We start from the raw sequence: 14743 nt of genomic DNA on the forward strand, positions 1-14743 counted from the left end.
AAAGTCACACTGATGTCACGATACCCATTTGTCTTGCGCTCCTTTATACGGCTGCCATCAAACCTTGGACAAGTAAAAAGTTTAAAAATCAGCACTTCCAGTTTCACAAACTGACAGTCAATTTACATCACCATATGCACCTTTTTTCAGAAAATTCCTGTCATTCGAATAAGGAAAAAAATTACATCAATTGTCTCGTAATACAATCTTTCCACATTAGCTTCCAATAAAACTGACTAATAAGGGCACTACACTAATGCCGAATCTCACAATTGTTCCCAACATATGCACGATATATTCTGAAATCTACCTGCTGCTTAAAAAAGAATAATTGATACGAGGACTTGCATAAGTACACACAATTACTACATCACACAATTTTAATTACATCACTACATCTAGCTTACACTTTTCCAAGACAACTTACATAAAATACAGGGCAATTCAAAAAATACACTCCTGGAAATTGAAATAAGAACACCGTGAATTGATTGTCCCAGGAAGGGGAAACTTTATTGACACATTCCTGGGGTCAGATACATCACATGATCACACTGACAGAACCACAGGCACATAGACACAGGCAACAGAGCATGCACAATGTTGGCACTAGTACAGTGTATATCCTCCTTTCGCAGCAATGCAGGCTGCTATTCTCCCATGGAGACGATCGTAGAGATGCTGGATGTAGTCCTGTGGAACGGCTTGCCATGCCATTTCCACCTGGCGCCTCAGTTGGACCAGCGTTCGTGCTGGACGTGCAGACCACGTGAGACGACGCTTCATCCAGTCCCAAACATGCTCAATGGGGGACAGATCCGGAGATCTTGCTGGCCAGGGTAGTTGACTTACACCTTCTAGAGCACGTTGGGTGGCACGGGATACATGCGGACGTGCATTGTCCTGTTGGAACAGCAAGTTCCCTTGCCGGTCTAGGAATGGTAGAACGATGGGTTCGATGACGGTTTGGATGTACCGTGCACTATTCAGTGTCCCCTCGACGATCACCAGTGGTGTATGGCCAGTGTAGGAGATCGCTCCCCACACCATGATGCCGGGTGTTGGCCCTGTGTGCCTCGGTCGTATGCAGTCCTGATTGTGGCGCTCACCTGCACGGCGCCAAACACGCATACGACCATCATTGGCACCAAGGCAGAAGCGACTCTCATCGCTGAAGACGACACGTCTCCATTCGTGCCTGTCGCGACACCACTGGAGGCGGGCTGCACGATGTTGGGGCGTGAGCGGAAGACGGCCTAACGGTGTGCGGGACCGTAGCCCAGCTCCATGAGACGGTTGCGAATGGTCCTCGCCGATACCCCAGGAGCAACAGTGTCCCTAATTTGCTGGGAAGTGGCGGTGCGGTCCCCTACGGCACTGCGTAGGATCCTACGGTCTTGGCGTGCATCCGTGCGTCGCTGCGGTCCGATCCCAGGTCGACGGGCACGTGCACCTTCCGCCGACCACTGGCGACAACATCGATGTACTGTGGAGACCTCACGCCCCACGTGTTGAGCAATTCGGCGGTACGTCCACCCGGCCTCCCGCATGCCCACTATACGCCCTCGCTCAAAGTCCGTCAACTGCACATACGGTTCACGTCTACGCTGTCGCGGCATGCTACCAGTGTTAAAGACTGCGATGGAGCTCCGTATGCCAAGGCAAACTGGCTGACACTGACGGCGGCGGTGCACAAATGCTGCGCAGCTAGCACCATTCGACGGCCAACACCGCAGTTCCTGGTGTGTCCGCTGTGCCGTGCGTGTGATCATTGCTTGTACAGCCCTCTCGCAGTGTCCGGAGCAAGTATGGTGGGACTGACACACCGGTGTCAATGTGTTCTTTTTTCCATTTCCAGGAGTGTATTTAGAAACTGACATGGCACATCAGGGACACAACCAAGGGCGGGGGGTCGCAAAAGCCACACAAGGGGGCGCTATGGTCACATGAGGACACTGCTGTATAAATATGGGCAGAGTTCACAGAGCCCATTCTGTTCACACTGTGGAGTAACATAGCTACATACATGTACTGTGAAATGATTGAGATGCATTCAATTTATGGCGCAGCCAAGTGCAATGGACTAGAAGTTGTGCAATTGTACCGTGAAAAATGTCTCAACAGAAAGGTGCCGTGCCACAATTATTCACCACTGTGCAAAACCGGCTGATTCCATGTGCACAAGCTGGATGCTCGTTGGCAGCAGAAGGTATCGTTCTCTAAAGGGTGCAGCATAATCCATCAATAAGGACACGAGACATATCCTGTGCTACAAATATCCCCCAACCCTTCATCCGGTGCACTGTACATAGCGAAGGACAGCATCCGTTTCATTTTCTGTGCACCCAGGCATTGTAACTGGGGGACTACGCCAAGCACAGAGGGTTTGCACAATGGTTTCTGCAGGAATCCACTGCAAACAAAAGCTTCACCGGACGCTACATGTACGAAAGCCTCACAATGCTAATTTACCCTTAATGTGTGGTCTGGCATTGTCAGACTGTTTGACAGGGCCGTACATTCTCCCAGATTGACTTTATGGTCGCAGCTATGTCTTATTCCTGCGAGGGGTTCCGCTGGACACGCTGAATGATGTCCACATTACTATTCATTACTGTATTTGATTTCAGCACAACAGAGCTCGAGTGCATTTCAGCAAATAAGTGAGGGCACATCTGCAGGCAACCTTTCCTGGTGACTAGATTGGTCGCAGTGGGCCTGTGACATGGCCACTATGATCACTCTATCTGTCCCCAACAGATTTTTTCTTGTGAGGATATCTGAGGGACCTTTGCTTGGAAAGCCTTTTACATCGCTGGAGGACGTAGTGGGCAGGATTGTTGCAGCAGCAGGATGTCTTCGGGCTACACCACGTATCTTTGAGAGGGTGCACTGTTCAATGCAGCATCATCATCAGGCGAGTGTCTGTGCATCTGGACAAAACTTTTGAGCATTTCCTGTAATGGGCATCCATTTGAAGGCTGTGACCAAATAACTGCAATGTAATTTGGCAGCCCCAGACGGCCTTTACAACATCCGGTTCCTATGTGACTACTGATCCTTGTTGTATGCTTGACATGCCATCTCAGTTTGTAAACGTTTCTTTGAATCACCCTGTATAATGTATAGTGTGAGAGACTCATTTAATCCTGCAGTCTGTAAAGTTCCCCCAACCTCTTCAGCAGTGGCATCTTTTAATGCAGTGGCATCTTTTAACTAGATTAAATGATGTTTTAATTTAAACAATATTGAAAAGTTAAATAATTCTGGAATCCAAAGTTAAAACTCTCCACAGTAATATAGGCAATACTAAGTTCCTGATTTATGAAATTATCAACTAACTATCTGCTGCTAAATGTAAGTCATAGTAGTCATCGAGAAAACCAGTTCTGTGTTGATGGCTAAGTTAAAGCAGTATATGTAGATAGTGAAACATTGCACCAAGTACATGAGAGTTTAGAAGAAAAACAAAGTCAAGATAAGCATCTCTAAATGACATACATTCACATAAAATTTGTGTTCAACTTCACCACTATACACAGCTTTGAGAAAATATGGCTTTTATGGTATACACCTCCGTAGTTTATTATGGATTAGAGATTCTACCTATATTTCTCTTAAACTCCAAGAAAATTTGCAAGGTCAGCACTCAATGCTATTCATACTTAATGTCACACAACCATAGAAGTCTGCTGTGCCAACTGGCAAATTTGTGTTTGGTACATCTACATTAAAGTCATTAAAGAAACAGCGGGTATTGAACTGCTGTTATCCAACAGCATTAAGTGACTGGCCACAGAAGGACCACATTTATGTTCCTTCAGTTTCACATAATCATTATCTTCCTTCTAATGTGGAGCGACATGGAACAGTAATCCTGATGTTTGGTGTTATTAATAGCAACAAGAAAGAGCTTATGGTAAGGTGTACCTAACAAGCGCACGTGATAATTTTCTTGTTAGACACCCAGTAGTAAATTCAAGCTTCTGAATCTTTAGAATTTGAGTATTCTTACAGCACTTTAGCAACCTGGAGCCCCAGTGCAATTTTAATCGCAAATGAGTCAAAGGACCAAGTAGCACTGCAATTTTAACCAGGAAGGGATGACACTGGGTGACTAATTTATGTGCCTATCCTGGGAGCTGAATTATTAATAAACAGCACTCGTAGCCATAGAAGTGAATAATGTATGGGCAAATTTGTTTCAGGTCCATTTATGTCACTATAGATTAGTTCTGATTTAAATTATTTCAAAAGGGAGTTTGTTTCTGTCCTGAATAAGCTACACACACACACACACACACACACACACACACACACTACAGAAGTATTCACTGATGAGGAATACTAACTAGTGAAAGATAACATGTTGATGTACCGGCAACAGCATCTTCTAGTATGACATATCACAAGAGAGGGAGATGCGTGAAATACACAGTGTGTTATCCAACACAGTCAAACACCACAAAGAAATGCGAGACCTACTGACATAGCAGTATTACCAATCAAATGGAATACAAGGAAAACATCAGCCATTTTTAAACACTGTTCAAATGCAGAGGGTGCCATTCTCTAACAAAGAGTACACTTTGGCTTTCATCATCAGGGTCCCAACATGGAGCATGTAGCTGTGTGAGGTGAGAAATTTCTAAATAAAACCGTACTTAAATGAAAGCATAGGCACAAACATAAATATATTGTTTGTCAGGCCCACTGCTTCACAATCACCAAAACTGCAAGACACAAAAAACTGAGTGACTTAAATTAGCAACTTCAGTAACATCCTACAATTTTGCAGTCATGAAGAAGAGTTGCCATTTTTTATTCAAAATTATGTTTGTTCATCATCTGGTCTTCACTACTCATGTAACTACTCGAGGATAGTATTCTGCAAACATAATATGTCACAAAAGCCTGAAAAGCATCCTTCTGCCAAATAAGCAGAGGGGGTAACAGTGTAGTCTCTGCCTATCAAACACTTTTAAGATTCTGCAATCAGTCAGTTATGTTACAAGTACAAATCTTATGAAAAACCGTACGCAGAAACAGATTAAACACAACAGTAACAAATGTCCATTAATATTTGTGGAGGAGATCTGCAATAATTGTTTAACGTCTTGAGAAATCTAATAATTCAATTTGAGAACTGCTAAATATTTCATTATATTTTGCATGTTATGGTAATGAACCATTTTTACTGCAACAATTCAAAACTTCTCATCAGACAACGACAGATTTTCAATTTAAACTGTTAATCTACAATAAGCTTTTTCTTTCTTGGGCAGTAAAAATAGGACATACCATGTCTGTAAGCCAATGTCTCAATATGTAGCATCAACTGTGTGTGAATTTTTAAGTTTAGCACATTTTCAACTTTACAAGTAGTAACGAATTTTCAACAAGTAGATACTGAAACTACTGTACTACTTTGCTTCTTTCTTATCTTCAGAAATGCAAGCAAATGAAGATTTCCCTTGTGGCAAACTATCATTACTTTATGTAATGTATGGTTGTTGCTAATAAGAAATATGTTTCACTGAACCATCACCAAGGACCTGGAATAACAAAAATCATTTACACAAAATAAGCAATTCAAAAAACCCATCATGATTACATTTATTACACTTCATTTATAACAATATAGTGCATAAATCACAAAATGTGCAACACTCTTTGCCAGAAATTATTTACCTACATGTATTTCAAGTGTTACATTAGCACTGCCCACTCATTCACAATTTCATGTTACTTGAGACTACTTTAAATATGCTAACAAACCAGCAATTATTGTCATGTAGTCATCAGAATCATGTGATAAGCAGGAGAGTATGGTTGTCAATGAATGCCAGCACTCAATACTGAAAGCAGGTTTATTGCACAAAATATGATAGGCTCATTAACGGATCTAAACTACCACCTACACAAAGATTGTTCCTTTTTAAAAGCAAAACTGAATTTCCCCAAACAACCAAATGTCTGTCACTGTTAACATTCAAAAATCTTGCAGAGAGCATAAATATAAAATGACAAATACTGGAAACAGATAAGAACCCAAATTAGAACTTGAACACTGCTAAATCAAGCTGGATAAAGCACTAGCTGTGGTATATTGTTCCTCCTGAAAAAATAGCAACCTACTGCTTCAGAAGATTTTTCTGAATTCAGTACTGAATTCTGGCCCTGAATCTTGTCAAAGTACCACTGTGTATGGTGCATTTGAGAATTCTCCCACTCTGATCATATTGACACATCCACATCGCCACTACGATGCTCGAAATTTAGAGCCTCCCACTGAGGTTTCATAATCACCTTGTTTGGTTTAAAGACCATTACATGGGAAGTCTTCATAAGCAATCTACTCCTCAGGACTAATAGGGCTTAATACAGATGAAACAGATGACATCTCTATACTTGTGTTTTCTTAACATAGGATTGCAACACTGCGTTCACACACAACATCCAAACCAAATGACACAATATTCAGTATAGATTATAATTTTTTTCTGAAAGCTCAACTAGCCCAACAGGGGTGTAAAACACTCACCTGAAGACAGCTGAATGGCTGTCAGCCAAAATATCAAGGTGTAACAGCACAAGTCAAAGTCAGCGCCCAGTGCTGTTTCCAGGGCATTTGTCACATTAAGTCACTGAAGCATTTTGCCGTACTAGCTGCTTCCTGGAAAACGACCCAGTTTTCCTGACAGTGACCAAACTTCAGCAAGTGTCAATATACTTTAAGTAAATGGCAGCCCTCATCCCCCACATTAGCAATGACTTCGCTGGACTGAAAATATGCGGCAGCCCTCGTCTTCCGCATTAACAAATCCACTCTCGCCATACATATAACTCCACGCTAGCAGATCAGGTCATTGGCATGACAAGGCCATACACAACAGCCACTGCATGTCAGTCTTTGCTGCAGGGTTGATGAAATTTTCCCTACGCAGTTACCATCAACGTAGCTGAGCTGCTAACCAACAACCACTGCCTGACAGTCTTGCCACCTGGTGGCCAGTGCTCTGCCACTACCAACACAAGAGTACCCACCTGGACAGTTCAGCTGTCTTCCACAGGGCTGGTCTGGATTGCAGACACGGTGCACTATTTTTTTGTGATTGAAAGTAAAAAGCTTTAACAACAAATTGGCTGCAAACAGTGCCAGCATCTCCACTCGTCACCAGTGAGCGATTCACACACTCCGTTCATCCAGATTCCTGTTACAGTGATAAAATGTCAGCGTCATCTGGCTGTAATCCCAGAATGTCATGGAATACCCGTCACACTGAGAAAACTTTAAGAATCAATTCCAATCTGGTGAAATGATACAACAGCAAGTGGAGTTAGTGGCCGACGCATCAAGCATCTACCTTAAGCATTCCTGTAATGAATGGCTCACCTGCCGACATACATCAGCAAAGACATGGGCAACAATGTTCGCATCCCATACTAACCAAGGTCTCTGCAAATATATATAGAGTGACAAAAACCCACCGTCAAGTATAAACATAAAACTAAATTAGCCAATGAGGCGATGTCAGCTAAAATTAATGGCAACGAGCCCAGTAACTGAAGAGTCCATCGCAGGGCAGCGAAAGAAGGACAGCTCAACAAAATATGGCCCACTGTCAGCCGGGCACCACACTGACACTGAGGTGGGTCAGCACGGCGCAGGAGGTAGTCTTGTGTCACCCAAGCGTGGCCTATGCAGAGCCGGCAGAAAACCACAGAGTCCCTGCAAGAGGCCTGCATGGAGGACTACCACACATTAATCGTCTCTTTAATGGCATGCAGTTTGTTGTGTGTGCTGAGGTGATGCCATTTCATCTCCCAAATCCGCAAATCCTTACGGTGTGGTACTGAACGCAGGTCAGTTGCAGAGCACCCAATGTCCATAAGCGGTTTCCTCGTAGCCTGTTTGGCCAGCCTGTCTGCAAGTTCATTGCCTGGGCTTCCGAAGTGACCAGGGGTCCAGGCAAACACCACTGAATGACTGGACCATTCCAGGGCATAGATGGACTCCTGGATAGTCGTTACCAAACGATGATGAGGGTAGCACTGGTCGATAGCTTGTAGGCTGCTCAAGTAGTCAGTACACAGAAGAAACGACTCGCCAGGGCATGAACGGATGTGCTCAACAACACGATATATAGGCTCCAGCTTAGCAGTGAAAACTCTGCAGCCATCGGGCAAGGAATGCTGTTCAATATGTCCTCCATGGACATCCATGAAGCCAACACAAGCATCAGCCATCGAGCCATCGGTGGAAACCACTTCGTGGCCTTGGTACATGCCAAGAATCGAGAGGAAGGAAGGAAGGATGGATGGATGGATGGATGGATGGATGGTTGGTTGGTTGGTTTAGAGGCGGGAGAAGGGACGAAACTATGAGGTCATCAGTCCCTTGGTCCTAAAAAAACAATGCCACAAGTGTGAGAATAAAATGGACAAAACATATAACACAAAACAGAAAGAAAGGATAAGCCACAAGTACGAAGGGAAGGCAACGAACATTAAAAGCAACAAAAGAGGACAAGAAAACAACAGAAAGGCACTAGCAACACAAGAGAGTAAAACATGAAAGCAGATTAGAATGGCTAGCCAACCACGAGAATAAAAAGGGAAAGCCAGCCACTCTGCAGAACAATAAAACCTCCACCCTCAAAGTACTAGGGTGGAGGGCACAGAGGGACAAAGACATGCGCTAAAACTTCGATACAAGTATAAAACCCACTCTCACGGATAAAACGTAAAACTAAAGCTGCTGTGAGGCTTTGTTGCCCAACACCAAAGGTAGGGTGCTGGGAAAGTTAAAAGTCTGCTGCAGAGTGGCTAAAAGTGGGCAGTCCAGCAAGAGGTGGACAACAGTCATTTGGTAGCCACAGCAACACTGAGGTGGGTCGTCGCGACGGAGTAGGTAACCACGCATTAGCCACGTATGGCCAATGCTGAGCTGGCAGAGGACAACTGATTCCCTGCAAGAGGCCTGCATAGAAGACTTCCACACATTCATAGTCTCCTTAATGACACGCAGTTTGTTGTGCGTGCTGTTATGCCATTCCGTCTCCCAAAGCCGGAAATGCAGGTCAGCTTCGGAGATGCCTATCTCCAGAAGCGGTTTCTGCATTGTCTGTTTGGCCATGCCAGTAAGCAAGTTCGTTGGCGGGGATTCTGACGTGTCCTGGGGTCCACACAAACACCACAGAGTGGCAGGACTGGTCCAGGGCATATATGGACTCCTGAATGGACGCTACCAGAGGGTGACAAGGGTAACACTGGTCGATAGCTTGTAGGCCGCTCAATGAGTCAGTACACAGGAGAAATGACTCGCCAAGGCATGAGTGGATGTACTCAAGGGCACGAGATGTGGCCGCCAACTTTGCAGTGAAAACACTGCAGCCAACAAGAAACGAGTGCTGCTCAGTATGTCCTCCATGAACATATGCAAAGCCACATGACCATCAGCAATTGAGCCGTCAGTGTAAACCACTTCAGAGCCCCGGAACACGTCAAGAATCGAGAGGAAGTGAAAGCGGAAAGCGGTGGGGTTAACGGGGTCCTTAGGGCCATGAAAAAGGTCCAGATGAAGCCGCGGCCTAAGTCTACACCCTGGAGGTGTAGGTGAATGGACCTCAAGTACAGGTGGTAAAGGCAAGGACTCCAGTTCAGAAAGAAGGGATCGGACACCAACAGCAATTGGAAGCCCTGACCTGCTCCGCCAATGCGGGAGATTAACCACCATGGGTGGGAAAATGAGACGGTGATTCGGATACGCAGGAAAACTATGAACATGTGCAACATAACTGGCTAGAATTTGTGGATGCCTAACCTGCAATGGAGGGACTCCAGCCTCCACAAGGACACTGGTCACTGGACTTGTCCTAAAAGCTCCTGTTGCTTGGCGAACGCGACAGTGGTGCACTGGGTGCGCAATGCTTACAGGGCCGCCAAACCATAAACCAGACTCCCATACTCAAGGTGTGATTGAACAAGGGCTCTGTAGAGCTGCAACAGCGTAGACCGATCTGCACCCCAATTGGTGTTACTCAGGCAGCAGTGGGCATTGAGGTGCTGCCAGCACTTCCACTCAAGCTTACAAAGGTGAGGAACCCAAGTCAATCGGGTGCTGAAAACCAGTCCTAAGTATCAATATGTCTCCACTACCGTGAGTGGATTGTTATTAAGGTAAAGTTCTGGTTCTGGATGAACAGTACAATGCTGACAAAAGTGCACAATCCATTACTTTGTGGCTGAAAACAGGAAATCGTGGGCTAGAGCCCATGACTGCACCTTGTGGATGGCTCCCTGTAGGCACCGCTCAGCAACATAAGTACTCGTGGAACAGTACGAAATGCAGAAGTCATCTTCATACAGAGAAGGTGAAATGGACGGCCCTACAGCTGCTGCTAGAACATTAATGACAACTAAAAATAGACACTTGATAAGGTCCTACTCAAGTCTGGATTTATCGTTAAGTATGAGTGGGAGTGGGAGGGTTAGGCCCAGTTCCGGGGGATCGAGCAATACAGGCTCTGACAGAGATAGCGAGTGGTGCGCTTCAACCCAAATACGCCCCCAAGGTACAGGATACAGGATCACGGTTGGGTGCAGAACATCGGAAACCATTGTAGGCCCTGCAATGATCATAATACAGACTTTTCTTGTCTTCTCAAACCTTAAGTCGGAAGAATGTATATAATAGGATATAACAAAATTATGGTCACTATGCAATCACACCAACAACCAGGGCACAATTCTCAATAATGATACCTTAATTCTCAGACTTTTATACAAAGATTTAAACAGTACGTATGTACATAAAACTAGAAAAATGTAATCAACCAAGTCACAAGCCCAGAGTACAACTGTTAGTGGCTGTAAAACATTTGGTAATAATAGTATTTTCAACTGTATGCTGATTGAACACTCAAGGGCACCCTGTTGAAAGGCTCTTCTTGTTGCTTGCCATTAAACAAATTGCCATTCAACAGTAAACATTAACAACAACAGGAATATCAACAGCACTCTGTTGAAAAGTAGTAATCTTACCAACAGTATTTAATAATCACAGAACAATGACGTATTTGGTTGTAACAGTAATTTCGACTGTAAGCTCACTGAACACTCAACGGCATTCTGTCGAAGGGCTCTTCTTAGTGCTTGCCGTTAAACAAATTGTCATTCAACGGTGCACGTTAATGACAACAGCAAAATCGGGGAACACTACAAGAAAGAAACAACACTAATCTGCAAGATGCAAACTTGCAGATCAAGTTGACAATCTACCATTTAACGGTGAACACACACATGCGACCACAGGCAGAGTCAAATTGTCCAACAGTGAGCGTCGCTCTACCAGGAGGCAATCTCGCCAATGCAACCTTGAGGACAGCAAAATAAATAGCAAACAACTGGCACATACTAGCAATCATGAGTCTAGTCTGCGTGAGCAGCTTCGAACACCAATGGCCACAGTTTCACAGACCAAAGGCCACAGTTAAACCACCACATCCTCTTCAACGGGGCGGGGGTACAATGCATAAGGAAAGAGCAGTCTTAACACAAGAAGCCGGGAACTCGATAATACAAATGGCAGAACATCATGCCTCATGCCTCAAAACACACCGCCTCACCGCCCTTCTGGATGAGTCGCAAAACAAACTGCGACGAGGCATGGCTTCCCACATGAAAACAGCTCATTGTATGATACAATCCCAATCGCGAAACACAGCCATCCACGCAGGCCACCTACCACCAACTGCCCAAACACTAGTATGTCCTCTCCACAAAAGCCGTCAGCGTTCGCACGCTAAGCACCGTGACGCCCTCTGGCGATGGAGGACAAATCAACACTCAATACAGAGCCCTATGGAACCCCAGTCCCCTGGGTATTAGGGGAACTACGGCAGGCATCATCTTGGATATGGAAAGTACGAAGGGACAGAGAATTATGGATAAAAATCGGGAGTGGGCCTCTGAGACCCCACTCCTTATAATGCTGCAAGGATACGATGTCGCCAGGTGGTGTCACACTCTTTTCGTAAATCAAAGGAGACGGCAACCAGGTGTTGGCGTTTGGAAAAGGCTGTTCAGATGGCAGACTCGAGGGACACAAGATTACCAGTGTTAGAGTGACCCTGGCAGAAGCTGCCCTGACATGGAGCCAGTAGGCCACGTGACTCCACGACCCTACCCAACAGCCAACACACCATACGTTCCATCAGCTTACGAAGAACGTTGGTGATACTGATGGGCTGATAGCTATCCACATCAAGCAGGTTTTTACAGCGTTTGAACACCGGAATGATGGTGCCCTACCGCCGTTGCAATGGAAAGATGCCATCGCATCTGATCCGGTTGAAGACCATGAGGAGATGTCGCAGCCGGCCTGGGTGGCCAAACGGTTAAAGGCGCTACAGTCTGGAATCGCGTGACCGCTACGGTCGCAGGTTCGAATCCTGCCTCGGGCATGGATGTGTGTGATGTCCTTAGGTTAGTTAGGTTTAAGTAGTTCTAAGTTCTAGGGGACTGATGACCTTAGAAGTTAAGTCCCATAGTGCTCAGAGCCATTTGAAGATGTCGCATGTAGTCAGATGTGAGATGTTTAATCATCTGACTGTGGATCCGATCTGGCCCAGGAGGTGTGTTGGGACAATGTTCAAGGGCACTGAGGAGTGGGGTGTTATAGGATTCACTGTGACATGTAGTGAATGAGAGGACTTTCCCTTGAAGCTGTCGTTTGAGAGTGCAAAAGGTTGGGGGATAATTCTCCCATGCAGAGGCTCGAGCACAGTGCTCAGCAAAGTGCTTGGCAATTGTGTTTGCGTCTGTAGATAACAGACCATTTATGTTAAGACTGGGAACACCTGTTGGGGTCTGGTACCCGAAAACACGTTTGACATTTGCCCAGACTTGGGAAGGTGACGGATGGCACCCAATAGTCACGACATCTCTCTCCCAACACTCCTGCTTCCGTCGTTTGTTAAGTTAGCGAACGCGGGCAGAGAACCGTTTAAAGGCTATGAGGTGCTCCAGGGAAGGGTGCCGCTGTAGAGGTTGCCAACACTCTTCGATTGCTTCATCGACTTCCGGCGACCACGAAGGGATTACCTTTCGCAGGGGATCCGTGTTTTCTGCCACAGAAATGATTGTTGTTGTCACCTATTCAATCATTACATCAATGTTACCGCGTGGGGGAGATTCAACAGTGACAGCAGATGTGAAAGTTTCCCAGTCCACATTGTCTAAAGCCCACCTGGGCAAGCGTCTGTGGGGAGTAACGGCGGGGCAGTGACAGGAAGATGGGGAAGTCGTCACTACCACACAGGTCGTCATGTGCTCTCCAGTGGATAGATGGGTGAAGTCCTGGGCTGTAAATTGATAAATCAATGGCCGAGTAACTTCCATGAGCCACAATGAAATGTGTGGCAGCCACAGCATTTAAGAGGTAGAGGTTGAACTGAGACAGTAAAGTTTCGACATCTCTGCCTCGGCCAGTAAGCACAGTGCCATCCCACAAGGCGTTATGGGCATTAATATCTCCCAAAAATAGGAAAGGTTTAGGGAGTTTATCAATCAGTGCAGCTAATACATTCAGGGATACTGCACCATCTGGAGGAAGATATACATTGCAGACAGTTATTTCCTTTGCCGCCCTTATTCTGACAGCCACAGCTTCAAGAGGGGTTTGAAGGGGGCACAGGTTCACTACAGAAAGTTTAAGACATGAACACAAACTCCACCTGACACACTATTACAGTCGCTACAGTTCCTGTAGTATCCCTTATAGCTGCGGAGAGCAGGGCACTGCTGGGAACTAGGTTTCCTGGAAGGCAATGCAGAAATCAGGTGTAAAGCTTAACAGTTACTGTAGCTGGAGGGAGGAGGAGGATATTAGTGTTTAACGTCCCGTCAACAACGAGGTCATTAGAGACGGAGCGCAAGCTCAGGGGAGGGAAGGATGGGGAAGGAAATCGGCCGTGCCCTTTCAAAGGAACCATCCCGGCATTGGCCTGAAGCAATTTAGGGAAATCACAGAAAACCTAAATCAGGATGGCCGGAGACGGGATTGAACCATCGTCCTCCCGAAGGCGAGTCCAGTGTGCTAACCACTGCGCCACCTCGCTCGGTGTTACTGTAGCTCAGCCAGGCAGTGGAAAAAACCGCTGCAATTTCACTGGAGGATGATGTCATCATGAGATTGGGAAGGCATGTAAAATTCAATGAGGCAGTTTACGCCTCAGGGTCACCTGCTGCCACCGACTTTTTGCCTGAGCAGTCTATATCCATTTTGGCTGAGGGTCCGGCAAGATCTAGGTCCTCAGCGGACGCCAGAATCTTCACCTCATCCGCAGATGCAGAGCTTGTAGGTAGCGGTGGAGTGGGTGCCACAGCAATTCCCTTGGTCTTTTTGGATTTCTCTCACTGCTCCTTGGGTTTCCCTGGGTGGGAGGACTTCACCGATTCAGTCTCCGGGACTACGCTTCTCCGGCTCAGACGTGGGGACTGATATCCCCAATGGTTGGGGAGAGGGGGGAGGGGGGAGAGGGGGGGCGGAGAGGGGAAGGGGGGGGTGTTGGCCCTAAGTAGGCGGTGCGGCAGCAACAGGGAGGGAAGTGCCACACCCCCACCATCAAGGGGGCAGGTGTACTATTCTGGTTCTGAGAAGTGACAGGAATACGAGGAACTCAAGGGGTGACAATTGTTCTCGTAGTGGCAGGTTAAGAGGTGGTCATAGACACAGGAT

At 45.9% G+C, this 14743-nt stretch overlaps 1 protein-coding gene across 3 annotated transcripts in view; it reads right to left on the reverse strand.

Annotated features, from left to right (window-relative positions):
* LOC126184728 (uncharacterized) overlaps positions 1 to 14743 on the reverse strand; it is a 171079-nt gene that overhangs the window by 134564 nt on the left and 21772 nt on the right. For all 3 annotated transcript variants that reach the window (XM_049927265.1, XM_049927263.1, XM_049927262.1), the window contains exon 2: positions 5428 to 5555. The gene's annotated coding sequence lies outside the window, so the exon portion shown is untranslated. The remainder of the gene's footprint in view (positions 1 to 5427; positions 5556 to 14743) is intronic.

The sequence above is a fragment of the Schistocerca cancellata genome, chromosome 4 (assembly GCF_023864275.1).
Source record: "Schistocerca cancellata isolate TAMUIC-IGC-003103 chromosome 4, iqSchCanc2.1, whole genome shotgun sequence".
Lineage (NCBI taxonomy): Eukaryota > Metazoa > Arthropoda > Insecta > Orthoptera > Acrididae > Schistocerca > Schistocerca cancellata.